Source organism: Triticum dicoccoides, chromosome 1B, assembly GCF_002162155.2.
Source record: "Triticum dicoccoides isolate Atlit2015 ecotype Zavitan chromosome 1B, WEW_v2.0, whole genome shotgun sequence".
Lineage (NCBI taxonomy): Eukaryota > Viridiplantae > Streptophyta > Magnoliopsida > Poales > Poaceae > Triticum > Triticum dicoccoides.
Window position 1 is genome coordinate 654,248,169 of NC_041381.1, and position 27,209 is coordinate 654,275,377.

General features: G+C 46.7%; 1 long non-coding RNA gene across 1 annotated transcript; it reads right to left on the bottom strand.

The window, feature by feature from the left end:
• Positions 1-21,025: 21,025 nt before the first annotated feature.
• Positions 21,026-25,182, bottom strand: LOC119349419. The gene is made up of 5 exons (XR_005169416.1): positions 24,799-25,182; positions 22,653-24,697; positions 22,488-22,542; positions 22,273-22,385; positions 21,026-21,242 (listed from the first exon to the last, which is right to left on the bottom strand). It is a non-coding gene; the product is annotated as an uncharacterized LOC119349419 (long non-coding RNA).
• Between the last annotated feature and the right edge of the window lie 2,027 nt (positions 25,183-27,209).

Below are 27,209 nucleotides of genomic sequence, written 5' to 3' on the forward strand. Positions count from 1 at the left end.
AAAACCATCGCACTATATAAGATGCAATAATAAAAGTAAGAAAATTATACAAGTATCTATATAAATATACAAGTAAGATTTTTTTTCCTTTCAGAAAGAAGATAAGAACAAGAGTCTCACCACGGTGGTGCGGGCGACGAGATTGGCGCGGGCGATCGACGGCGGTGAAGACGGGGACGGGACGTGACGGACCACTAAACCTAGACAAATATTGAGGAAAATGGAGCTTGGAGGTCGAGCTTGGAGAGGAGAAAGCTTAAGTAGTGTGGCTCGGGCATTCCATCGAACACCTCGTGTGCATAGGAGGTGAGCTAGAGCACCACAAAGCTCTCCCCTCGCCGGCCATGAAAAACAGAGCATTGGGAGTGCTCTGCTCGCGGGCGAGGGGTAGATATAGGCAACTGATTGGTCCCGGTTCGTTCCATGAACCGGGACTAAAGGGCAGCCTTTGGTCCCGGTTCAGTCCACCAACTGGGACCAATGGTTGCGGGCCAGGAGCGAGGCGCATTGGTCCCGGTTCGTCCCACCAACTGGAACCAATAGGTCCAGCCGAACCGGGACCAATGGCCCACGTGGCCCGGCCGGCCCCCGGGGCTCACGAACCGGGTCCAATGCCCCCATTGGTCCCGGTTCTGGATTGAACCGGGACTAATGGGCTGACCCGGCCTGGATCATTGCCCCCTTTTCTACTAGTGCAAGAGGATAAAATGTCTATGATATGATCATAGAGATGAATATCTGAGTTACGAGTTTGGTACACAATTAAGACATTGTGGAAATTGCTTCACAACTAACACCGCCTGGAACACCATAGTGTGATGGTGTGTCCGAACATCATAGATGCACCCTATTGGATATGGGGCATACCATGATGTCTCTTATCGAATTACCACTATTGTTCATGGGTTAGGCATTAGAGACAACCGCATTCACTTTAAATAGGGCACCACGTAATTCCGTTGAGATGACACCGTATGAACTATGGTTTAGAGAAACCTAACCTGTCGTTTCTTGAAAGTTTGGGGATGCGACGCTTATGTGAAAAAGTTTCATCCTGATAAGCTCGAACCCAAAGCGGATAAATGCATCTTCATAGGACACCCAAAACAGTTGGGTATACCTCCTATTTTAGATCCGGAAGCAAAAGTGATTGTTTCTAGAAACGGGTCCTTTCTCGAGGAAAAGTTTCTCTCGAAAGAATTGAGTGGGAGGATGGTGGAGACTTGATATGGTTATTGAACCGTCACTACAACTAGTGTGTAGCAGGGCATAGAAAGTTGTTCCTGTGGCGCCTACACCAATTGAAGTGGAAGCTGATGATAGTGATCATGGAACTTCGGATCAAGTCACTACCAAACCTCGTAGGTCTACAAGGATGCGTACTACTTCAGAGTGGTACGTAATCCTGTCTTGGAGGTCATGTTGCTAGTCAACAATGAACCTACGAGCTATGGAGATGCGATGGTGGGCCCGGATTCCGACAAATGGCTCGAGGCCATAAAATTCGAGAGAGGATCCATGTATAAAACAAAGTGTAGACTTTGGAAGAACTACTTGATGGTTGTAAGGCTATTGGGTACAGATGGATTTTAAAAGGGAAGATGGACAATGATGGTAAGTGTCACTGAGGGAGTCCTGGATTAGGGGGTGTCCGGATGGCCGGACTATGACCTTTGGCCGGACTCCCGGAGTATGAAGATACAAGATTAAAGACTCCGTCCCGTGTCCGGATGGGACTTTCCTTGGCGTGGAAGGCAAGCTTGGCGATACGATATGAAGATCTCCTCCCATTGTAACCGACTCTGTGTAACCCTAGCCCTCTCCGGTGTCTATATAAACCGGAGAGTTTTAGTCCATAGGACGAACAACAATCATACCATAGGATAGCTTCTAGGGTTTAGCCTCTCTGATCTCGTGGTAGATCTACTCTTGTACTACCCATATCATCAATATTAATCAAGAAGGAGTAGGGTTTTACCTCCATCGAGAGGGCCCGAACCTGGGTAAAAACATCGTGTCCCTTGTCTCCTGTTACCATCCGCCTAGACGCACAGTTCGGACCCCCTACCCGAGATCTGCCGGTTTTGACACCGACATTGGTGCTTTCATTGAGAGTTCCTCTGTGTCGTCGCCTTTAGGCCCGATGGCTTCTTCGCTCGTTAATTGCGATGCGGTCCGGGATGAGACTTTTCTCCTTGGACAGATCTTCGTATTCGGCGGCTTCGCACTGCGGGCCAACTCGTTTGTCCATCTGGAGCAGATCGAAAGCTACGCCCCTGGCCATCAGGTCAGGTTTGGAAGCTTAAACTACACGGCCGACATCCGCGGAGACTTGATCTTCGACGGATTCGAGCCACAACCGGGCGCGCCGCACTGTCACGATGGGCATGATTTAGCTCTGCCACCGGACAACGCCCAGAGCGTCACTCAGGTGTCCGCTCCGACCATTAGCTCGGAGCCCACTGCGCTAGTCGGGGATGGATGGTTGGACGCTGCTCCTGAAGCTGCAACCTCTATGGCGATAGAGCCGGATACCAGCCTAGTCCTTCGCAAGGCCCGTGACTCCAAGGTGCCGGACTCCGCTCCGGACTCCGTAAATCCCGCACCTCTTCCGGTTAAGCCCGATTGGGCTCCGGTCATGGAGTTCACCGCCGCGGACGTCTTTTAGCACTCGCCTTTTGGCGATATCCTGAATTCATTAAAGTCTCTCTCTTTGTCAGGAGAGCCCTGGCCGAACTACGGCCAACACGGTTGGGATGCGGACGACGAAGAAATTCGAAGCCCACCCACCACCCACTTCATAGCCACTATCGACGATTTAACCGACATGCTCGACTTTGACTCCGAAGACATCGACGGCATGGACGCCGATGAAGGAGACGATCAAGAACTAGCACCTATAGGGAACTGGAAAGCCACCTCGTCATATGACATATACATGGTGGACACCCCTAAAGCGGGGGATGGCGAGGAAAAAACGGAGGATGATCCCTCCAAGAAGCAACCCAAGCGCCGACGTCAGCGGCGCCGCTCTAAGTCCCGCCAAAGCAAAAACGGCGATTCCGGCACCGGAGATAACAACACGCTGGACAGTGCCGAAGACAACCCCCTCCAACAGGATCCAGTGTAGGAGGATGAAGGAGCCAACCCTCATGAGAGAGCGGCCGACAGAGAGGTTGAGGACGACAATTATATGCCTCCCTCCGAAGACGAGGCAAGCCTCGACGACGATGAATTCGTCGTGCCAAAGGATCCCGTCGAACAAGAGCGTTTCAAACGCAGGCTTGTGGCCACGGCAAGCAGCCTCAAGAAGAAACAGCAGCAGCTTAGAGCTGACCAAGACTTGCTAGCCGACAGATGGACCGAAGTCCTGGCGGCCGAAGAGTATAAACTAGAACGCCCCTCCAAGAGCTACCCAAAGCGCAGGCTGCTACCCCAACTTGAGGAGGAAGCAACTAAACCTACATCACCAGCGTACGATGCGCCCGATCGGCCACCCCGTGGCCGCGATAGAGAGGCCTTCAGGCCCTCGACCCAAGCCGCACCCCGGCACCGCTCAAAACATACCAGAGTACGGGGAGACGCAACAGACCTGCGAGACATCTTGGAGAATAAGGCAAGGCAAACAAGATCGATCTACGGATCGCATGGGCGCCCTGCTTCACGTGACGCTAACCGTCACGCCGGGCATAATAAGTACGGCCCGGCCAAATACAACAGACCAAGCTCATCCGAGCTGCATCGTGATATAGCCCAGTACAGGGGCGCTGCACACCCACTATGCTGCACAGACGAAGTAATGGATCATCAAATCCCCGAGGGCTTCAAACCCGTAAACATCGAATCATACGATGGCACAACAGATCCTGCGGTATGGATCGAGGATTATCTCCTTCATATCCACATGGCCCGTGGTGATGATCTACACGCCATCAAATACCTCCCGCTCAAGCTTAAAGGACCAGCTCGACATTGGCTTAACAGCCTGCCAGCAGAGTCAATTAGTGGTTGGGAGGACCTGGAATCCGCATTCCTTGACAACTTCCAGGGCACTTATGTGCGACCACCAGACGCCGATGACCTAAGCCACATAATCCAGCAGCCAGAGGAATCGGCCAGACAATTCTGGACACGGTTCCTAACCAAGAAAAACCAAATAGTCGACTGTCCAGACACCGAGGCCCTCGCAGCCTTCAGGCACAACATCCGAGACGAATGGCTTGCCCGGCACCTAGGACAGGAAAAGCCCAAATCTATGGCAGCCCTCACGACACTCATGACCCGCTTTTGTGTGGGAGAAGACAGCTGGCTAGCTCGTAGCAATAACATAACCAAGAGCCCCGGCAATTCGGATACCAAGGACAACAACGGTAGGTCACGTCGCAACAAGCATAAGCGCCACATTAACGGCGACAATACTGAAGATACGGCAGTCAATGCCGGATTCAGAGGCTCTAAACGCAGTCAGCGGAAGAAGCCATTCAAAAGAAACCCTCCGGGCTCATCCAGCTTAGACCGGATACTCGATCGCTCGTGCCAGATACACGGCACCCCCGAACAGCCAGCCAATCACACCAACAGGGATTGTTGGGTGTTCAAGCAGGCAGGCAAGTTAAGCGCCGAAACCAGAGACAAGGGGCTACATAGAGATGACGAGGAGGGGCCCCGGCCACCGAACAACAGCGGATAGAAGGGATTCCCCCCGCAAGTTCGGACGGTGAACATGATATACGCAACCCACATCCCCAAAAGGGAGCGGAAGCGTGCTCTCAAGGACGTCTATGCGTTGGAGCCAGTCACCCCAAAGTTCAACCCATGGTCCTCCTGCCCGATCACCTTCGATCGAAGGGACCATCCCACCAGCATCCGTCACGGCGGATTCGCCACATTGGTCCTAGACCCAATTATCGACGGATTTCACCTAACCAGAGTCCTAAGGGACGGCGGCAACAGCCTGAACCTGCTTTATCAGGACACAGTGCGAAAAATGGGCATCGATCCTTCAAGGATTAAACCCACAAAGACAACCTTCAAAGGCGTCATACCAGGTGTAGAGGCTAGCTGCACAGGCTCGGTTACACTCGAAGTGGTCTTCGGATCACCGGATAATTTCCGAAGCGAAGAATTAATCTTCGACATAGTCCCATTCTGCAGTGGCTATCACGCCCTGCTTGGACGAACCGCATTTGCAAAATTCAATGCGGTGCCGCACTACGCATATCTCAAGCTCAAGATGCCGGGACCTCGGGGAGTCATCACGATAAACGGAAACACCGAACGCTCTCTCCGAACGGAGGAGCACATGGCGGCCCTGGCGGCGGAAGTACAGAGTAGCCTCTCAAGGCAGTTCTCCAATCCAGATGTCAAATGTCCGGACAATGTCAAGCAAGCCCGAAGTAACCTACAACAAATCCGGCTGGCACGTTCCAAGCAAGCATAGTAGTGCGGCCCCAACCCCAGCCCCCGCCAAATGGCGATACTGGTACCACGCGTACATAACTACGCCTTAGAGATACCATGGGCATAAGGGGAGGGGCACAACTATGGCACGCCCAGAATGCGGCTCAACCGCACTAAGGGGCTCCCTATTTTGCCGTTTTCCTTTTTACACACTTTCAGGACCCAACTATTCGGAAGGCCTGTCCGGCACTTGCTGAACACACGATGCAATAGCCAGGGAGAGAGCAAGCCACGTCAAACGTCCAGGTGGTCTCTATAACGAGTTTAATACCTGTTTTACTTACAATCCCGCAGCTTGCCCCTGGAGGGGAACATGTCAAATACTCCCATCTCTTGCTTATCGCACTTCTTGTATCGTTCTGCTTTCGCAACAGCCCTTTTTTAATAAACAATATATAGCTCTTATCTATTATTGTACTTATCTATTTTTTATATACAAATATGTTCAGTCATGACATTCTGCAACCGTACACTTTGGTATGGACAATACACCAGGGGCTTAAAACACCCCATAACATGGTGTGAGAAGACCGAACACTCTCCTGAGTGCGGCACCCCGAACTTATAACACTATATGCAGCGGCTCCGAATCATGTCTTTGGTCAATAGTTGGGTTTGCCCGGCTCCCATGTTTTGGTACCTTACGTTCCGCAATGTTGGCTAAGGTAGCGCTGGGAGAACTAATGCGATTGTGCCCCAGTTGAGCTGGGTTAACACCTCAGTAGAGAAAGCTAAAACTGACTGTCATGATAGTGCGAGAGACCGGTCGCTATTCGCGAGGTTTTACGAGTCCTTAAAGACTTATGCTGCTTAGAGCGAGGAACCGGACTTATCCGGCCTAGGCGTGGATAGCGCCCCGAACTCGGTCTTCCGAATACTAGGGGCTTCGCCGAAATTTAAAATTGTAGAATTCTATGGCTAAGTGAGAGTGATAAAGCATCATAAGTCCGACGGCCTGGTCCGTTGTGCTGAGCGCCTCCCTAGATGGACCCAAGAATGGGAACAAGAGCGCTCAGGTTTATCCCGAACACCCCAGCACTCGTGGCATGGGGGTCGAAGCCGACGACTTGCATCTCTCAGATTTGATAAACGGCCGCACAGAAGGTAATATTTTAAATTAACAAGCGTTCCATAACGCATATGAACAAAGTTTCAGCGTACAGGATAACAAATGCGAGTCTACTCAAAAATTACATCTTTGGAGTATTCGTCCGCTATACGGCGAGCACCCTTCAGGACACCCTTATAATAAATTTCGGGCGTGCGATACTCCTTGCCTGGCGGTGGCGCGTCCGTCAAAAGCTCATCGTCCAGCTTGCCCAGTGCACCTTAGCACGGGCAAGGGCCTGACGGGCACCTTCGATACAAACGGAGCGCTTGACCACCTCAATCCACGGACACGTGTCCACCAGCCGCCGCACCAGACCGAAGTAGCTCCCAGGCATGGCTTCTCGAGGCCACAGCCGAGCTATGAGGCCCTTCATGGCCTGTTCGGCCACCTTGTGGAGCTCGACCAGCTGCTTCACCTGGTCGCTCAGGGGCACCGGATGTTCGGCCTCAGCATACTGAGACACGAACACTTTTTCCGTCGAGCTCCCCTCTTCGGCTCGGTAGTATGCGGCGGCATCAGACACACTACGGGGTAGGCAGATCGGCGAACGCTCCTGGAGAGCTCCGGATTCGGGTAAGTAGCAGATAATTAACTTTTATATTCTTGCTTTGCATAAAGAATGCCTTACCAACCGCTATCTTCTTCATCGCCTCGATCTCTTGGAGGGCCTTCTGGGCTTCGGCCTTAGCGGTCTTGGCACTCTCAAGAGCCAAGACGAGCTCGGACTCTTGAGTCTTCGAGTCACGCTCCAAACCCTCGTGTTTTTCCATGAGAGCCTGGAGCTCTTGCCGCACCTCCGCCATCCGCGCCTCCTGCTTCTCTCGCTCGGCGCGCTCCAGGGCCGCACTGTTTTCGGCCTTGGAGATCGCCTCCTTCAGGGTCGCCACCTCGGTTGTGGCCCCTGCAACATTTAAGTTGGTCCTGTCATTATTTGCAACCAAGTATTTCTATATACATTTATATGTGGTATTACATACCCTCCTTGTCCTCGAGCTACTTCTTGGCACGGCCGAGCTCGTTCTCGGACCGCTCGAGATTTTCCTTCAAGGCATTGACCTCCACAGTCAGTGCGGCAGAGGTCAGCAGCGCAGCCTGCATTCCCATATTGACATATTTTTTATTAGACTCCTGCATATATCTTTTTAGATCCTCAGCTCGGCTTTTCTTTCCGAACGCCGAACTGAGCATCAGGGGCTACTGTCTATGCGGTAACATTTTTTATATGTTTTTTAACACATACCTCAAAGCCTGTTAACAGGCTTGTACAGGCTTCTGTCAGCCCGCTCTTGGCGGACTGAACCTTCTGAATCACCGCACTCATAACAGTGTGGTGTTCCTCGTCGATGGAAGCGCCGTTAAGCGCCTCCAGCAAATTGGCCGGCGCCTCCGGATGGACGGAGGTCACTGGCATCGTAGGCTTACCTTTCTTATGAAGGCGTCGCCTGTCGGGCTCCAGAACCATCGACGGTTCTGGAGCAGTGTCCGGCCCGGGGCCGGACTTAGATCCCTCCGGAGCTTTACCCCCTTTGGGCCTGGAGTCCGGGAGGTCGCCTTGTGGCGCCTCCAGGACCACCTCCTCCTGGTTTTGCCCCTTTCGGGACTCCACCTCAGCATCGTCTGTAGGGAGAGGGGAGGAGGCCGTCGAAAGTGAAGCGCTATTCACATCCGACGAGTCCAGGGATCCACTCGACGAATCGCCGAGCTAAGCCCAGGGCGGACTGCATCATTAAATTCAGCATCAGAAGGAACCATGCATCAGAAGAGCGCCGTAAGTTATTCGGATATCCGGATACTTACGATTTTGCCAGGGGCTTGACCCTGGGTGGCCATTCCTCCCCGCCGTCCTCGCCATCCGAGGCGTAGTCCGGCAGAGGGGTCTTCCCCTTCTTGGACCCTCCGGCCTCCCCAGTTGGGGCAGCCTTCCTTTTCTTTCCTCCCCTCGCGGGAGGGGGAGAGGCTTCTTCTTCTTCTTCTTCCTCTTCCTCCTCCTCGTTCTCCAAGGTGGAGGGTGCTTTGGGGTCGTCGGGCGATGAATCCGACACCACCGGGTACCGGGAACTCTTTCGGGTCCCCGCGGCCTTCTCCTTGGCCTTCTTCTCCGGCACCACGTGAGGTACCAGAACCAGTAGCTTCGCCAGGCGTGCGTCTGCTGGGCCTTTGGGCAAAGGGGTCGGACAGTGAAACTGTCCGGATGTCCTCTTCCAGTCCTGTCAAAGGAACAGGAGTTTAGATCCCACATAGAGTCACAATATGAAATTCAGGTATCCAGTAAGGGACTAAATGTAAGCTTACTTTGGAGGCTTGGCGTTTGGCGCAGAATCCGCGATCCTCGGTGACGGGAGGGGAGACCTCGGAACTCTTGAAAAGCACCTTCCAGGCGTCCTCATGCTTCATTTCGAAGAGCCGGGATAGAGTCCGGTGCTGGGCCGGGTCGAACTCCCACAAATTGATGTCCCGTCGTTGACACGGGAGGATCCGGCGAAAGAGCATGACCTGGACTACGTTGACAAGCTTGACCTTCTTGGTCACCAGGTCTCGGACGCAGGTTTGGAGTCCGGTCACCTCTTCCGGATTACCCCACGACAGGCCCGTCTCTTTCCAAGATGTGAGCCGGGTGGGGATGCCGGATCGAAATTCGGGGGCCGCTGCCCACTTAGGGTCATGCGGCTCGGTGATGTAGAACCACCCCGATTGCCACCCTTTGATGGTTTCCACGAAGGCACCCTCGAGCCAAGTGACGTTGGCCATCTTGCCCACCATAGCACCTCCGCACTCTGCTTGTCGGCCTTTCACAACCTTCGGCTTGACGCTAAAGATCTTCAGCCATAGGCCAAAGTGAGGCTGGATGCGGAAGAAGGCCTCGCACACGACGATAAACGCCGAGATATTGAGGATGAAGTTCGGGGCCAGATTGTGGAAGTCCAGGCCATAGTAGAACATGAGCCCCCGGACGAACGGATGAAGAGGAAAACCCAGTCCGTGGAGGAAATGGGGAAGAAAAACAACCCTCTCATGGGGCCTGGGGGTGGGGATGAGTTGCCCCACATCTGGAAGCCGGTGCGCGATGTCGTTAGACAGGTATCCGGCCTTCCTCAGCTTTTTGATTTGCCCCTCCGTGATGGAGGAGGCCATCCATCTACCTCCCGCTCCAGACATGATCGGAGAAGGTTGAGGTGGGGAGTGCGGGCTTGGGCATTGGAGCTCGAGCGCGCAGGGACGAATAAGCAAAGGAGGAAGAAGGCGTGAATGGAAAGGGCGGATTCTTATCCTCTTATATGGGCGGCCAAGACTATGAGCCCCCACCGGCCTAATAAAACTCGCTTGTCTCCCAAGCGCCGCGATTAATGGCGCGGTTGGGTTACCCACGCCCGTATTGATGAGAATCCCGGAATAAGGGGGCATGATCTCTGCTTTGACAAGACGTGCCAAGGAAACCGCCTCGCTAAACGCGCTGAGGTGGAACAGTAAAATGAATAAAAGCCTGGCCGCGGCGTGATGTCATGCTGCGGAATACGTTAGCAGATTAGATTGGTGCAAATGTTATTCTCTCTATGGTGGCATGTGGAACTTATTTTGCAGAGCCGGACACTATCCTGGTGTTCAACATCTTCTATGAAGTATTCAGAGGAGGAACCCGCCTTGCAATGCCGAAGACAACTTGCACGCCGGACTCGTCGTCATTGAAGCCTGGTTCAGGGGCTACTGAGGGAGTCCTGGATTAGGGGGTGTCCGGATGGCCGGACTATGACCTTTGGCCGGACTCCCGGACTATGAAGATACAAGATTGAAGACTCCGTCCCGTGTCCGGATGGGACTTTCCTTGGCGTGGAAGGCAAGCTTGGTGATACGATATGAAAATCTCCTCCCATTGTAACCGACTCTGTGTAACCCTAGCCCTCTCCGATGTCTATATAAACCGGAGAGTTTTAGTCCATAGGACAAACAACAATTATACCATAGGCTAGCTTCTAGGGTTTAGCCTCTCTGATCTCGTGGTAGATCTACTCTTGTACTACCCATATCATCAATATTAATCAAGCAGGAGTAGGGTTTTACCTCCATTGAGAGGGCCCAAACTTGGGTAAAAACATCGTGTCCCTTGTCTCCTGTTACCATCCGCCTAGACGCATAGTTCGGGACCCCCTACCCGAGATCCGCCGGTTTTGACACCGACAGTCACCATTAAGAAAGCTCGACTTGTCGCTATGATGTTTTCCGACAAGTTCAAGGAGTTGACTATGATGAGACTTTCTCACTCGTAGCAATGCTAAGAGTTTGTTCGAATTATATCAGCAATTACTGCATGATTTATGAAATCTTGCAGATAGGATGTCAAAACATTGTTTCCTCGATGATATTCTTGAGGAAAGGTTGTATGTGATACAACCAGAAGGTTTTGTCAATCCTGAAAGATGCTAATAAGTGTGCAAAGCTCCAACAATCCTTCTAAGTACTGGAGTAAGCATCTTGGAGTTGGAATATACGCTTTGATGAGATGATCAAAGATTTTGGGTTTATACAAAGTTTATGAGAAACTTGTATTTCCAAAGAAGTGAGTGGGAGCACTATAGCATTTCTGATGAGTATATGTTGTTGACATATTGTTGATCGGAAATGATGTAGAATTTCTGGAAAGCATAAAGGGTTATTTGAAAAGTGTTTTTCAATGGAAAACTTGGATTAAGCTACTTGAACATTGAGCATCAAGATCTATAAGGATAGATAAAAAATGCTTAATAGTACTTTCAAATGAATACATACCGCGAGAAGATTTTGAAGGAGTTCAAAATAGATCGGCAAAGAAGGAGTTCTTGGCTGTGTTATAAGGTAAGGTATGAGTATTGAGTAAGACTCAAAACATGACCACGGCAGAATAGAGAGAAAGGACGAAGGTCGTCCCCTATGCTTTAGACGTAGGCTCTACAGTATGCTATGCTATGTACCGCACCTGAAGTGTGCCTTGCCATGAGTTAGTCAAGGGGTACAAGAGTGATCCATGAATGGATCACAGGACAGCAGTCAATGTTATCCTTAGTAACTAGTGGACTAAGGAATTTTCTCGACTATGGAGGTGGTAAAAGAGTTCGTCGTAAAGGGTTACGCCGATGCAAACTTTGACACTAATCCGGATTATTCTGAGTAGTAAACCGGATTCGTATAGTAGAACAATTATTTGGAATAGCTCCAAATAGAGCGTGGTAACTGCATCTATGAGATGACATAGAGATTTGTAAAGCACACACAGATCTGAAAGATTCAGAACCATTAGTCACCTCTCTCACAAGCGAGATATGATCAAACCCCATGGGTGTTGAATTCATTACAATCACATAGTGATGTGAGCAAGATTATTGACTCTAGTGCAAGTGGGAGACTGTTGTAAATATGCCCTAGAGGCAATAATAAAATGGTTATTATCATATTTCCTTGTTCACGATAATTTTCTATTGTTCATGCTATAATTGTATTAACTGGAAACCGTAATACATGTGTGAATACATAGACCACAACATGTCCCTAGTGAGCCTCTAGTTGACTAGCTCGTTGATCAATAGATGGTTATGGTTTCCTTACCATGGACATTGGATGTCATTGATAACGGGATCACATCATTAGGAGAATGATGTGATGGACAAGACCCAATCCTAAGCATAGCACAAGATAGTGTAGTTCATTTGCTAAGAGCTTTTCTAATGTCAAGTATCATTTCCTTAGACCATGAGATTGTGCAACTCCCAGATACCATAGGAATGCTTTGGGTGTACCAAACGTCACAACGTAACTGGGTGGCTATAAAGGTGCACTTCAGGTATCTCCAAAAGTGTCTGTTGGGTTGGTACGAATCGAGACTGGGATTTGTCACTCCGTATGACGGAAAGGTATCTCTGGGCCCACTCAGTAATGCATCATCATAATGAGCTCAATGTGACTAAGTAATTAGTCACGGGATCATGCATTATGGAATGAGTAAAGAGATTTGCCGGTAACGAGATTGAACAAGGTATAGGGATACCGCCGATCGAATCTCGGGCAAGTAACATACCAATGGACAAAGGGAATTGTATATGGAATTGATTGAATCCTCGACATCGTGGTTCATCTATTGAGATCATCCTGGAAGATGTGGGAGCCAACATGGGTATCTAGATCCCACTATTGGTTATTGGCCGGAGAATGTCTCGGTCATGTCTGCATGGTTCCCGAACCCGTATGGTCTACACACTTAAGGTTCGGTGACGCTAGAGTTGTTATGAGAAATAGTAAGTGGTTACCGAAGGTAGTTCGGAGTCCCGGATGTGATCCAGGACGTCACGAGGAGTTCTGGAATGGTCCGGCGGTGAAGATCGATATATTGGACGAAGGGTATTGGAGTCCGGAAGTGTTTCGGGGGTACCAGGCTATGGCCAGCATGACGGAAAGGTGTTCCGGGAGCCCCGACAAGTGTTGGAGGGCCTCATGGGCCAAAGGGGAAGGGGCAAACCAGCCCACTAAGGGGTGGTGCGCCCCCCGCACCCTTTCCCATGTTATTTGGGGAGGTGGGGCGCCTCCACCTGGCTTGGGAGGCAATCCTCCACCTGATTGGCTTGGGGGGCAAGTCTCCCTAGGATTTTCCCTAGGGAGATCCAATCTGCTTGGCTGCACCCCCTAGGGGAAACCTTAGGGCGCCTCCCCCTCTCCCCTTGCCCCTATATATAGTGGAGGGGTGGGAGGGCAGCCACACCTCTTCCCTGGCACAGCCCTCTCCCTCCTCCAACATCTCCTCCTCCTCCGTAGTGCCTGGCGAAGCCCTGCTGGAGAACCACGAGCTCCACCACCACCACGCCGTCGTGCTGTCGGAGTTCTCCCTCAACTTCTCCTCTTCCCTTGCTGGATCAAGAAGGAGGAGACGTCCCCGGGCTGTACGTGTGTTGAACGCGGAGGCGCCGTCCGTTCGGAGCTAGATCGGATCTTCCGCGATTTGAATCGCCACGAGTACGACTCCATCAACTGCGTTCTTGTAATGCTTCCGCTTAGCGATCTTCAAGGGTATGAAGATGCTCATCCTCTCCCTCTCTTGTTGCTAGAATCTCCATAGATTGATCTTGGTGATGCATAGAAAATTTTGAATTTCTGGTATGTTCCCCAACACTTGAAATGTGTTTCTTCAGTCAGATTTTCTGTACGTGTGAATGGCGAGCTATTACCGTATTTCACCCCTTCAAGAGGACTGCGGCAAGGCTGCCCCATTTCACCTTATCTTTTCCTCATATGTGTAGAAGGATTCACGACTTTGCTAAATTCTTATGGCGGTGCGTATGTGGACAGAGGGATCAGGGTGGGTCCTCATGCCCCCTGGATCAACCATTTACTCTTTGCCAATGATAGCTTAATTTTTATGTAGGCAAAAGAGCAAAGTGCCGTCAGGCTGAATGATATTCTGAGAATCTATGGTGAGTGCTCGGGCCAGAGTGCGAATAAGGAAATGAGTTCTATGTTCTTCAGTCAGTACACTTCAGCTTCAACCAGGCACATTCTCAAAAATTTATTGGGCATCACAGTAGAAGCTTTTAATGAAAGATACCTCAGTTTACCTACAGTTGTGGTTCGCATTACTAGTGGGTCTTTTGACCACATTGGAGAAAGAATCAGAGGTAAAGTTGGTGATGGTTCTGAAAAACTTGTATCTTGTGCTGGAAGGTAAATTCGCCTCAAATCAGTTGCACAGGCTATCCCCACCTTTTCTATGAGTTGTTTCCAACTGACCAAAAAAGTCAATAATGGGATCTCTTCAAGCATGGCACGTTACTGGTGGAGTAGTTCCGTCGACCAACATTCACTACATTGGATCGATTGGAAATCACTTGCATCCCCCAAAATGCATGGAGGAATGGGCTTTCGGAACCTTGAAACTTTGAACTTGGCCATGTTGGGTAAACACGGATGGAGGATGATCACAAGCCCGGAGTCTCTATGTGCTCGAGTATTAAAAGGACGATACTTCCCATCCTTGCACTTCTTGCATGCTACTATTCCAAGAGGTTCTTCATCAACCTCGCGGGCGATTGTAGCAGGTCGGGAGGCTCTTTAGGTGCGCTTGATCCGCCGGATTGGCGATGGCACGTAAGTATCGATATGGTTGGACAGATGGAGTCCAGGTAAGCTGTCAATGATACCAGCACTTCAAACTGGAGATGCAAATCTTTCAGTAGTGTCTGATCTTATTGATAATGAAAGCCAGACCTGGAAATCGTATGTTGTCAGAAACAATTTCACTGCACTGGACGCCGATGCGATTCTCAATATACAGTTAAGGTGAGGCAAGGGTGAAGATTTCTGGGCATGGAACTGGGAGAAGGGTACCTATACTGTCAAATCATCGTATCGCGCTCTTATGACTTGCAACGAGCAGTGAGCTCTAGAGGAAGGGACAATCTCGGGAACCCCAGAGAGTGAAAAGCAGTTATGGTCTCGACTTTGGAAGCTTAAAGTGATGCCAAAGGTGAGGGTGTTCTGGTGGAGAGTCCTTCATGGAATCCTTTCGGTTGAGAGCATTCTCAAATATCGATATATCACTACTTTGGCAAGATGTAAAGTCTGCCTTAGTGTAGACGAGGACCTGATGCATGCACTTGTGAAGTGCTCCCACGCATAGTTTTAAATAGCTGGCTATAGCTCCGCTATAGCCTTTTCAGCAGGGTGCCGCTAAATGGTCGCCTTCACAAATAGCCCGCTATAGCTCCGTTATAGCTGATTTGGAGGCCCGCCGCTATTTTCCATAGCCCGCTATTTAAAACCTTCCCACGCAAAAATATTCTGGACTGAAGCTATGGAGTGGCTACATGTAAAACTCCCATAACTTCATCAAAATACGTGGTCAAAGGATATACTTTGTGACCACAGCTTCTCGGAACTGTATCGTGCAAAAATCATCACTATTATTGGGGCTATTTGGACGTCCAAGAACCAGTTTTCTTGATCAAGAGGATTAAGGATGATCTTGCCTTGCTGGAAATACCTTTGGAGCATGCAAAGATCATGCCTGGCTATGGGTGGAGATCGCCGGAGGACGACTGGGTGAAAATAAACACAGATGCAGGCATATCCACTGACCCAAATAAGGGCGGAGTTGGGGGAGTGGCAAGATCCCCAAATGCCTTCCTTGCTGCTTAGAGTAAGCCGTATCCATCAATAATAGATCAATTGGCCGCAGAGGCTCTTGCCCTCGCGATGGGATCATGCAAAACTCCAAGGCTTTTCGCAAGTAGTTCTAGAAGTTGATTGTTTAGAGGTGGTACACCTCTGGGACTCACACTTTGAAACATGACCATCTTTGGAACTAACAAGGGTGTTACATTAATGAGCAATAATTCACAAAAAGATTGAAGATTTGGTTAATAAAAAGTTAAATTTTCATTTTTCTAGTGCCATACACGACTTTTTTGTGAAGCAACTGCCATGAATAATATTGTAAATAGTGCCCTCACAATTTTCACGTAAAGTATACCACATGTGATCGTAGCTGTCAATTTTTCATGAATCTTCGAGTGATATTGCCATTTTCATTGATTTATTGAATTTCCAGCTATTTACATCAAATAATTCAAGTTTGGTCCATTAAATCCCGAAAAAACATTTTCACCTTCCACATTAGGAATTTTGGTAGTACCCACAAAGAAAATTCTATTTCTCAACCATTTTATATGATTAGTCATCCATGCAATTTTGATAACACATTGATTGAAAATGAAAAAATGCTCTTCCTTTTGCATGGTGTCTCAGATCCACAATATTGAAATAATCAGCCATAAACAAACAAACTTCAGTACATCACAAAGTAGATAAGGTAGCACACACATCTCGGATGAATATAGCAAACTTTAATTAATATGGGTACATCACAAAGTAGATAGTGATTAACAAACTAAAAGTACATAGTGCTAAACAAACAAAAAGTACATCACAACTCCAACTACACAACTACGAGTTTCCACTCATCCTCCAGCTTTGCTTTGTACATGATAAGCCCTAAAATGTCATTGTCTTCGCTCATACGCTTTACGAGGTACGAATACATATCCTCCTCTACATATTCAGCTTTATGCTCCTCCTCGTCGGCGGTCGGAGCAGCCTTTGAAAACCAATCCTCGTCCTCCTCATGAACTACCATTTGCTGGTCTCTGGGCGCTGGCCTTTCGATGGTTCTCACACACTCCTTCGCATCATCAGGCCTAATTATGTGTAGAGACATACCAGGAGGAGGCTACACGTATCTCACCCCCGAAATAGTTGCGAGCTCTCACTTGACCTTTAGATCCTGCGCGTCATGGTGAGAACCGTACGAGTACCAGCAAGCTTGTTAACGAGGATCTGGCGACTCCATTGCCTCACACATCGCCCAGACGAAAACCCCCATGCAAGTGACCCCATTGACTAGATCTGGAATCATCCGTCGGGTCTCATCCTGATGACCCACAAGTATATGTGGTCGATTGTAGCTCTTTTTGATAAGTAAGAGTGTCGAACCCAATGAGGACCAAAGGGAAATGACAAGTGGTTTTCAGCAAGGTGATGTCTACAAGTGCTAAAATTGTAAGTAGCGGAGTAGTTTGGTAGCAAGATAATTTGTAATGAGCGAGTAACAATAGTAGTAACAAAAGTGCAGCAAAGTAGCCCAATCCTTTTGAGGTAAAGGACATGCCAAAATGGTTTCTCATGATAAGCAAAGTGTTCTTGAGAGTTCACGGGAATTTCATCTAGTTACTTTCATCATGTTGGTTTGATTTGTGTTCGCTACTTTGATAATTTGATATCTGGGTGGACCAGTGCTTAGGTGCTATTCTTACTTGAACAAACCTCCTACTTATGATTAGTCCTTCCGCAAGCATCCACAACTATGAGAAAAGTATTAAGAATAAATTCTAACCATAGCATTAAACTCTAGGATCCAATCGGTCCCTTACGGAATAGTGCATAAACTCGGGTTTAAGTTGCTGTCACTCTCGCAACCCACCATCTATTTATTACTCCACAAGGCATTCCCTTAGGCCAAAATATGGTGAAGTGTCATGTAGTCGACGTTCACATGACACCACTAAGAGAATGGCAACATACATACCATCAAAATATCGAACACATATCAAGTTCACATGATTACTTGCAACATGATTTCTCCCGTGACCTCAAGAACAAAAGTAACTACTCACAAACGATAAACATGCTCAAGATCAAAGGGGTATTGAATAGCATAATGGATCTGAACATATAATCTTCCACCAAATAAACCATATAGTAATCAACTACAAGATGTAATCAACACTACTAGTCACCCATGGGCACTAATCTATAGTTTTGATACAAAGATTGAACGCAAGAGATGAACTAGGGTTTGAGAGGAGTTGGTGCTATGAAGATGTTGATGAAGATAGCCCTCCCCAAGATGGGAGAGTTGTTGGTGATGATGATGACGATGATTTCCCCCTCCGGGAGGGAAGTTCCCCCGGCAGAATCACTCCGTCGGAGGGCAAAAGTCCTCCTGCCCATGTTCCGCCTCGAGACGGCGGCACTTCATCCCGAATGTCCTTCCCTTATTTTTTCTAGGTCAAAATGACTTATATACCAGAAGATGGGCACCGGAGGTGGGCCGAGGAGGGCACAACCCACCAGGGCGCGCTTGGGCTCCTTGGCGCGCCCATGTGGGTTGTGCCCACCTGGTGGGCCCCCTCTGGTAATTATTTGCTCCAATATTCCTTTAATATTCCATAAAAATTTTCCGTGAAGGCTCAGCTTGTTTGGACTTGTGCAGAATAGGTAGCCTGACGTAGCTTTTTCAGGTCCGGATTTCCAGCTGCCAGAATTCTCCCTCTTGGTGTGTACCTTGCAAATTATGAGAGAAAAGACATTAGAATTACTCCAAAAAGCATTATTATGGATAAAAACATTGTAAATAAGAGTAAGAAAACATGATGCAAAATGGACGTATCTACTCCCCCAAGCTTAGACCTTGCTTGTCCTCAAGCGAAAACCAAAATAAAAAACATGTCCACATGCTTTGAGAGTGAGGTGTTGATAAAAACAAAAATACGGACATAGAAGCATCATGTTGATTATTATAACAACAACAAAATTGAACATAGGGCTTTTATCATCGAACTTGCATCATATACTTCCCATGAATAAGTAACACTTCATCACATAATCGAAGTATAAAGCAAAAACTCTATGAAAAACCAACAAACTATGTTCTCAGTCAACTTTGCAACTACAATTCATCATCTTTTCAGGAAGAGTTGCTTGTTGGAGCCTTTCAGCAAGTCCACATACTCAACCATCATATAGTCTTCCATGATTGCTAACACTCACCTTGTACCCATGAGCAAAACGTTTCAACCGGACACCTAGAAAGATAGGGGCTCATAGTTTTGCCTCCCAACATACTCACCTCAAGGGTGATGTCAAAAATAATAACCCATGCTATCTATATTCAACTTGACATATGTGCCTAGATCTTTCCTCACCACATGATGCTTGCCAAAAGAGAAAATAAAAAGGAATAGAAGAAAAACTTTGACTCTTTGCATAAAAGTAAATACATAAAAGTAAAAGACAGGCCCTTCATAGAGGGAAGAAGAGGTTGTCATGCGCTTATTTGTTTGCATGCTCAATCCCTTAGTGCAAGAGAACGTCACGTTGTATTGCCCCTTAAGATGACAACCTTTATTGTGCAGTCTGTCGCTTTTATTCTTTGTCATCCAAGTTTGTACAACGCTCAATTTTCTCTTATACTAAATGATCTCACATATTTAGAAGCAATTTTTTGTTGCCTTGTTGCACCGATGACAACTTACTTGAGGGATCTTGCTCAATCCATAGGTAGGTATGGTGGACACATGAAAAAGATTTGGGTTTAAGGGTTTTGGATGCATAAGTAGTATCTCTACTTGGTGCGGAATTTTTGGTTAGCAAAGATAGGAGGCAAGCATCACATGTTAAATGATCCATGACAATATGACTTCTATGTGAATATAAATATACATAAATTATTAAGTTGTCTTCCTTGTCCAACGTCAACAATTTTGGCATATAATATTTTGATGAGGGCTCACAATCAGAAAAGATTTCTAGGATAGTATATTTATATGTGAATCTTCTCTTCCCTTATTAATTCTTTCATGAGTTGCATCATTGACTAATGTTATGTTTGTCAATCTCTAATAAAATTTTATACTTATACTTTTCCTTATGTGGTGCCATCACCTACCATAGGATTAGTATATGATCTATTGATTTGTTTCCTTTCTTATTCAATCACTTTTTTCTTTCTTATTCTTTTCTTTATTTACAATAAGAACATAACGAAAGCAAAAACTTAAACTACAATTTATTATATAACTTGCACACAATTACAATGATAGGTCACTAAGCAAACTCTCAAAGAAGAAAGGATCGAACTAAACTTTTATTCATCTAAAGCAAAAAGATCAAACTAAGATAAGCAAAGGCAAAAAGATAGTGGGAGATACGATACCGGGGCACCTCCCCCAAGCTTGGCAGAAGCCAAGGGGAGTGCCCATACCCGATACTCAATTCTCCTTTGGTGGTGAAGAAGATGATGATGAAGAAGCGATCCTATCCTTAAGGATCAAGAGATTCTCCAACAGATGGATAATGCTCCAGAGATAAGTGATATGGTCTTGATGCAAAATATTTTCGCGAGTGATATATTTATTTTGTATGCGAACTATTTCAATAACGCGAAAAGCTTGAATATCAGCAAGAGTAAGATGAGTAAGGTAGGGCTTAAGGCTATCTTCTTCCTCCTCCTCGGCCAGCAGTGCTTGTGCTGCCACCGGGGATGGATCCACACTACAAGAAATATGTCAACTTGTGACCTTGACTATTGGTCACTGAAAGGTCATTGTTTTTCATTTGCGACCTTTTTTGACCAAAAACAGAAGGTCAAAAGCTGAGGGTCGTTAATTGACTATAGCGACCTTCTCTGTGAGAAGGTCGTGGACGTTTACGACCAAAATATTCCTACTGTGGCGTTTTGGTCACTAGCAACCTCCCCAGGCCACGTAGGCATCCAGCGTGGCAAGCTGATGTGGCACAAGATTCAGCCTGGTCCAATTAGGTGTTTTACATGGGCCGAGCCCATTAATTCAGCCTTTTATATATGTTTTTTCCTGTCAATTTACGCTAGCTAGATGGGCCAAGCCCAACCATTCGGCCTTTTTATCTTTTTTTCTCCCAAATTAAGTTTAACCAAATGAGTCCAGCCCAATATTTTTTAGGCTTTTTCTTTCCTGTCCAATCCACATTCATTTACTTTTGTTTCATTTTTTGCCCAAAATATTTGTCCAATATAATTTGATCCTTGGCCTCTTTAAGGTCCAACTCCAGCCCATTTAACGAACATTTTCAAACCAGTTTGAATAACAATATGAATCACCACCAATTAGCTGTATATTATAGAAATATCTCAAAACTCACATTCTACAAATTTCCATCACATCCGTATTTTATACAGATCCAAGCAACCTACAACATTACGTATTCAAGCATTCAGCTGCTGAAATACTCTAGAACAGGAAAGAATAAATAGAACTATCTAGTGCTTCACAACAAGAAAACATGTAGTCTGCTTTTTCAAGTACTGCTTCTTCCTTAGCAATGACAGGCTGATGCAAAACATCTGGGCATTCAAAAGAGAACAAAAAATATGTCACTGATATAAGAAATATTACACGAATACTTTTAAAATAGAAACTAAAGGCACATGAGATGGAAACAAGTAATTTGAGATGTAAAGTTAGCCAACAGAATTTATATAAAAGATCTTTTTGCAGTACAATTATCTTATGTACAAATGAATGACACCCAAGTAATTTGAGATGGTAACAAGTACATCTAGCAATCCAACATGTATAGTGGCACCAGCAAAAGAGCAAGACACGGAAGAATTTTAGCTTTACATAATGTTTACAAGAACAGGACCCTCATACAGGATTTAGCTTGTCCTCAACACTGTTAACAAGGTACTTTTAAAGTAGCTATGTGCATCAGCCTCACCAAGTCTTATCATGAATTGGTTGCTTTTAAAAACTATACTATATTTCTGAACAACAAACTAAATAGATGGTTGCTCTCAAACCGTACATCCAAACAAAGAAAATAAGTACTCTACAGAAACCTTAGAACATGCTTTACAACTCATATGTAGAGGCCAACTTGAAATTATGAGCATAATGAACTCGTTTTTCAGTTAGAAGCTCGCTGCCCAAAACTGTCAGGTAGTGCAGTTTTTTAACTGAACCAAATTCAGTTTACACAGAGGTAAGTAAGGAACTACTTCAAAACCAGAGGTGCTAACTATGTTTACACAGAAAAACGAGTACAGTGTCCATTTGCCAAACTTGCAGCAGCTAAGAATTCATTCCCCATAGAGAAAATGAACTGACTGAGACTATGATATGATTGCCGGCGGCCTACGTTTACGATATCCTATTAACACAACATAAAGAAAAGAGAGCATGTCCCGTTGTCATTAGATTATATTTCTACTAGTACACAGTGCTAGAATCATACGAACCAAATCCACACGACCTAAAGAAATCCCAAACGAACCAAATCCCGCAACAGAACCAATCATGGCGGGGCTCACAACATCAAAACACAAAACACTAGAATCCCAGCCACCGGGGCGCCGGAGCTGCAGAATTAACCTGTATGTGCCCATGGCCATCTCTACGGCGCGTTTGCTAATGGCCGTCTCAAAGCGTTCAAGCTTGTCCACAAGAAACGCGTTGTACAGCCGGCACAGCACCCATTCGTCCAGCTGCAATAGCCACACATCACAAAAAGAGAGGGTCAGCATCTATCTATCGATCGATCAGTATTGTTGGTGAGCAAAGTGCAAACTGGAAGACGCTGGGCTTACCTTGAGGGATCCTTTCTTGCCGAGCAAGTTTGCTTCAGCAAGTTTGCTTCCTCCTCTGTTAATCCACAAAAAAGAACACGTAAGTATGTCAGCCAACAGTACATACATATAGAACAAATAAATGCTGGAGAAAGCTTGGGGGTTGGTGTTGGGCATCCACAGGACCTGTGAGACGCAGGTCGACAATGCGCTTCCAGGCGTGCAGAGCCTTCTTGAGTGTGTCCTTGAACAGCTCCTTCCTAGAGAGTATCGTCCTGGTATCCTTGCGGAACACCTGGAAAGGAATTCATCAATATAATCAAGCCAGTTCTGCCATACGTCATCATCATCACCATCAATAAAATGATCAAATTGTCTTCTCATCATCAGAGTTACACATATTTGTGTGTAAGGCAAAACCAAGGAATGCATCAAGCCAATTACATGTTTTTCGTTTCTAAACTGCATAGTAGTAGTAACACAAAGGCAGCGCTGCACACCCAGACCCATCTACGATAGCATGCAATCAGTCTCCAGGATGGATAAGTAGAAACATTTGTTCAGAGAGGAAGCACATTTGACTAAAGTACCAATTTTCAAAGTTTGTATAGCATCATGAATAGGAAGTTGTAAATCATATGTTACCACACTAGAATGCTATCTAGAAAGAAAGATACGACGTAGGCAGTGTAACGAGGTAAACAACAATGCAGCAAGCGCAAGAAGATGAAGCTGCTCCCTCCAACAGGAGGGAAGCCACAACAGCAATTAGATCTACAGAAATCATCTGCAAATCTATACTTTGGGAGGGCATTCTCAGCAAACAGCAGGGGGCGAATCAATCCATCGGTCCATCAAAAAAACTAAGTGACAGTGGCAAGGTACTCAAACTAAGATGCCGACGTAGAGCTTGCCCATGGCTGGGCGTCTCACAGGTCCTGTGGATGCCCATTTATTTATTTTCTGAAGATGTCCTATGGTACGAAACGACATTTTATCACGAAGGGTGGACAATCAGTTCAGCCTGGATAAGTGGATGCCCATTGCAGTCCAAGACGTGCAGATGTACCAAATCCTTCAAGCAGCATATGTGCTTTATGATAGGGGAGAGTTCATCCAAACACATTAAAGAATTAGAGCATTGTAGCTAATAAGAAGGAAGGAAACAAAGAAGACATATGCTATATAATGGAGACCCTTCATTCCATCATTAACTGTCAGCACCGCCGGGAGAGCCAATTCATACACAGCACAAGTATGATTCAGCATTCCCTGGTGGAACAGAAACAAACAGGATGCCCAACCACATACATAATCACTGACCAACAACTAGACTAGTTTAATGTGTTCGGCTAGGCAGCCTGGGTAGTGCAATTTTTTAGTTGTAAAGCTGCTGATTCTGAGGATATCCGCTTAAATATGGCAATGCTCAAGGCTGTTCTCAGTGCATTAAGTCATATAAAGGGAAATGAAAAGCACAGACCATTTTTAAGAAGCAATAGACAGTGACATTAGTACTTTTGACATGCAGTGATAATCTAAATTGACAGTAGTACGATCTTGACAAATTATACTGCTGACCTCCATAAATGTGATATCCTTACAGTTGTGTGATTTAGGCACAGTTGCAAGGGTCACGCTATTAACATCAGACATGCTTTAAGCCTTCTCCATGCCAAAGCTTTTCAGCCAGAACAAAGAAAAGAGTACATGCCATATGAAGAGTCGCATTATAATCAGCAAGTTTGGTCATGACAGGAGAGGCACCAACAGTGCTAATTCAGAGTTCAGATAATGTATTCAGAATTTAATTTCAGATAACGATGTGACGAGAACAAATGGAGGGAGGTGCATTTGGACGCCCAACGCAGGTGGTGGAGGTGGGAGCCTGGATGCTCTGAATTGGGAGCGACCATTGCCCGGCCATCGAGAGATTCAACCGTACAAGTCTGAAAGATAACACATGATCTGGCAAAAACATACTGTGGCATGATTATACAAGATAAAGCGCTCATACTCTTATCAAGACTGATCAGGAGCACGCAACATAAGGTCCCACGACCTCTGAATTTCATAGAAAGCACAGGAGGGTGATCAATGCGGAAAGCGTCATTCAACAAAAGACATGTGAGTAACTTCTACTAGGAATAAAGAAAGAGCGCGATATCGCAACGCCCGGTTGTCCTCCACACTATGTGCATGTTCTCAGCAGGTCTTCCATGCAATGAACCCTGTAAACAATGGACCCAAATAGAGTTTCGGATAATGCCACCGGAGAGAAATGTTGCTCAAGGATAATAAATAAAAGAAATGAAGAGAAAAAGGAAGGCACATGGTAGTGGTGGAGGTCCTTGTCAGTGAGCTGAGCAATGAAATGGTTCGCCTTCACCAGGCACCTGCTGCTGGCGCCGCCCTTGCCCGGCCGCAGCACGAATCGGATCGCCTTGCTTGACGCCGGGATCGCCGCCTAGGCCTCGGGCTGCGCAGGCTGTGGCGGAGTCGGGGGCTCCGAAGGGCCTACCGGCGCCGGCGGCAAAGGGTGTTCCATTGCTTGGCGCAGGTCGGGAGGCAGGCGGCCCAAGGGGCCTGCGGCGGCAGGGGCAGGGGAGGAGGGGCCGGCCCCACGCGCGGCGCCCCTGCCGTCGCCGACACCACGGGCAGCACGGCCCCTGCCTCTGCCTGCGGCGGCATCGTTATCTGAATGGAGGACAAATGTTGTTAAGGTGAGGGATGTGACGATAAGGTGAGGAAGAGAGGGAGGGATGTGCGAGGATAAATGGAGGGACTCACCAGAACGCAAGAGGCAGATCTGATCAGGGGAAAGGGAGCAACGGAGACAGTGGAGCTCAGATCTGTCCTGCATGGATCTGCTGCTGGAGGTGGAGGGAGGGAGGAAGAGAAGGGGTCACCGGCGGTGGAGGAGGCCGGGGTTGGGGGAGGTCTGCGGCGGCGGCAGCTGGGTTAGAGGGGATCGATCCAGAGGGGGAAGAGGTGGGTTGGAGGGGATCGATCCAGAGAGGAGGAGGAGGAGGAGTCGTGGGAATTTTCCCTCTTGTGTGAGAGAGTGATGGATCTTGCTGCGCGTGCGCCGGATCTCGCCGGTCGTCAATTCCCGCTTGAGGTCGCCGGAGGTGGCGGCAGGCAGGGAGGGGTGGAGCGCTAGGGTTCGGTTCGAGAGAGAGAGAGAGAGAGAGAGAGAGAGAGGAGGGCACGACGGGTTGGGTGGGGTTCGCGACAGAGAGAGGGGGGTTGCTGCAGTTGGTTGGATGGATCGACGGACGGATGGATGATGTATGGATGGACAGATGTTTGCCATGTCATCAATCCATGCCATGACTGATTGCACCAATCAGAATGAAGCTTGTGTAGTATTGTTTTTTCTTTTTGTTTCTCTTATTTTTAACCTCTTATTCCGGATAAACATTCAACATGGCACCTTTTTATACTTTGTTAAAATGAGTCAATATTGTGCACATGTGTGTATCTTGGGATGACAAACAATGTTGATTGGGGGGGCTTTCATGTTCCTTACACAAAATAATAATTTTCCATTTTCCAACTGTCCGAAAAGAGTTTTTTTGTGAAGGACCTACCGTATATTTGTTGCAAAATTGGACCAAATCAATTTTCTAAAATACTAGACCATATTTAATGCACAACTAACAAAATGGTTGGGTGTCAAAAGTTTTTATCCACCTCTGGTGAAAAAGACAAATTGCCACCAATTCAGCAGGAAGCGGGTCAAATTTGAACTGCAGCTGCCTCATAGTTTGATCTTTATTTTTTACAAATATCATTTCTAGTTACATAAGTACCTATTTAATCAGAGAAACATCAAAAGTTTCCAAGATTATACCACTGGCTAGGAACGGTTAAGCCCACCGTTTTGACCGCGTTCTGAAACGGGCATAAAAAATTCAAAAAAAACTCAAAAAATTGGAAAACCTTCACATTATGTCATTATATGTGACCAAGTTACTAGGAAAAATAATAAACTTGTAATACGGTAATTATTTTAAAAAGTGTTCTCAGAAATGAGCTATCATGCGTGAAGATTCATGGCTTTCAAGCCAAATGATTATTCTTATGGCCACATTCATGGCATAGTTTGTTCAAATGATCTCATATTGTGCACAAGGGTGCATCTTGGAGTTCCAAACAATGTTGCCTAAGGAAGTTTTCATTTTCTTTGCACGGAAAATTCATTTTTCATTTTCCGAGTGCCCAAAAGGAGGGTTTTTTGTGAAGGAACTACCAAATAATTGTTGCAAAATTGGACCAAATCATTTTTATAAAATACTAGGCCATATATAATGCACAATTGACAAAATGGTTGGGTGAAAAAAGTTTTGATCTACCTCTGGTGAAAAAGACAAATTGCCGTCGATTTAGATGGAAATGGGTCAAATTTGAACTGTAGCTGCCTCATAGTTTGCTCTTTATTTTTTCCAAAAATCATTTCTAGGTACATAAGTATCTATTTAATCATAGAAACACCAAAAAAATTCCAAGATTCAACCAGTAGCTAGGAACGGTCAAGCCCGCCGTTTTGACCGCATTTTGAAACGGGCCTAAAAAATTCAAAAAAAATCAAAACATTGGAAAACCTTCGCATTGTGTCATTATATGTGACCAAGTTTTCAGGAAAAATAATAAACTTGTAATACGGTAATTATTTTAAAAAAGTGTTCTCAGAAATGAGCTATCATGCGTGAAGATCCATGGCTTTGAAGCCAAATGATC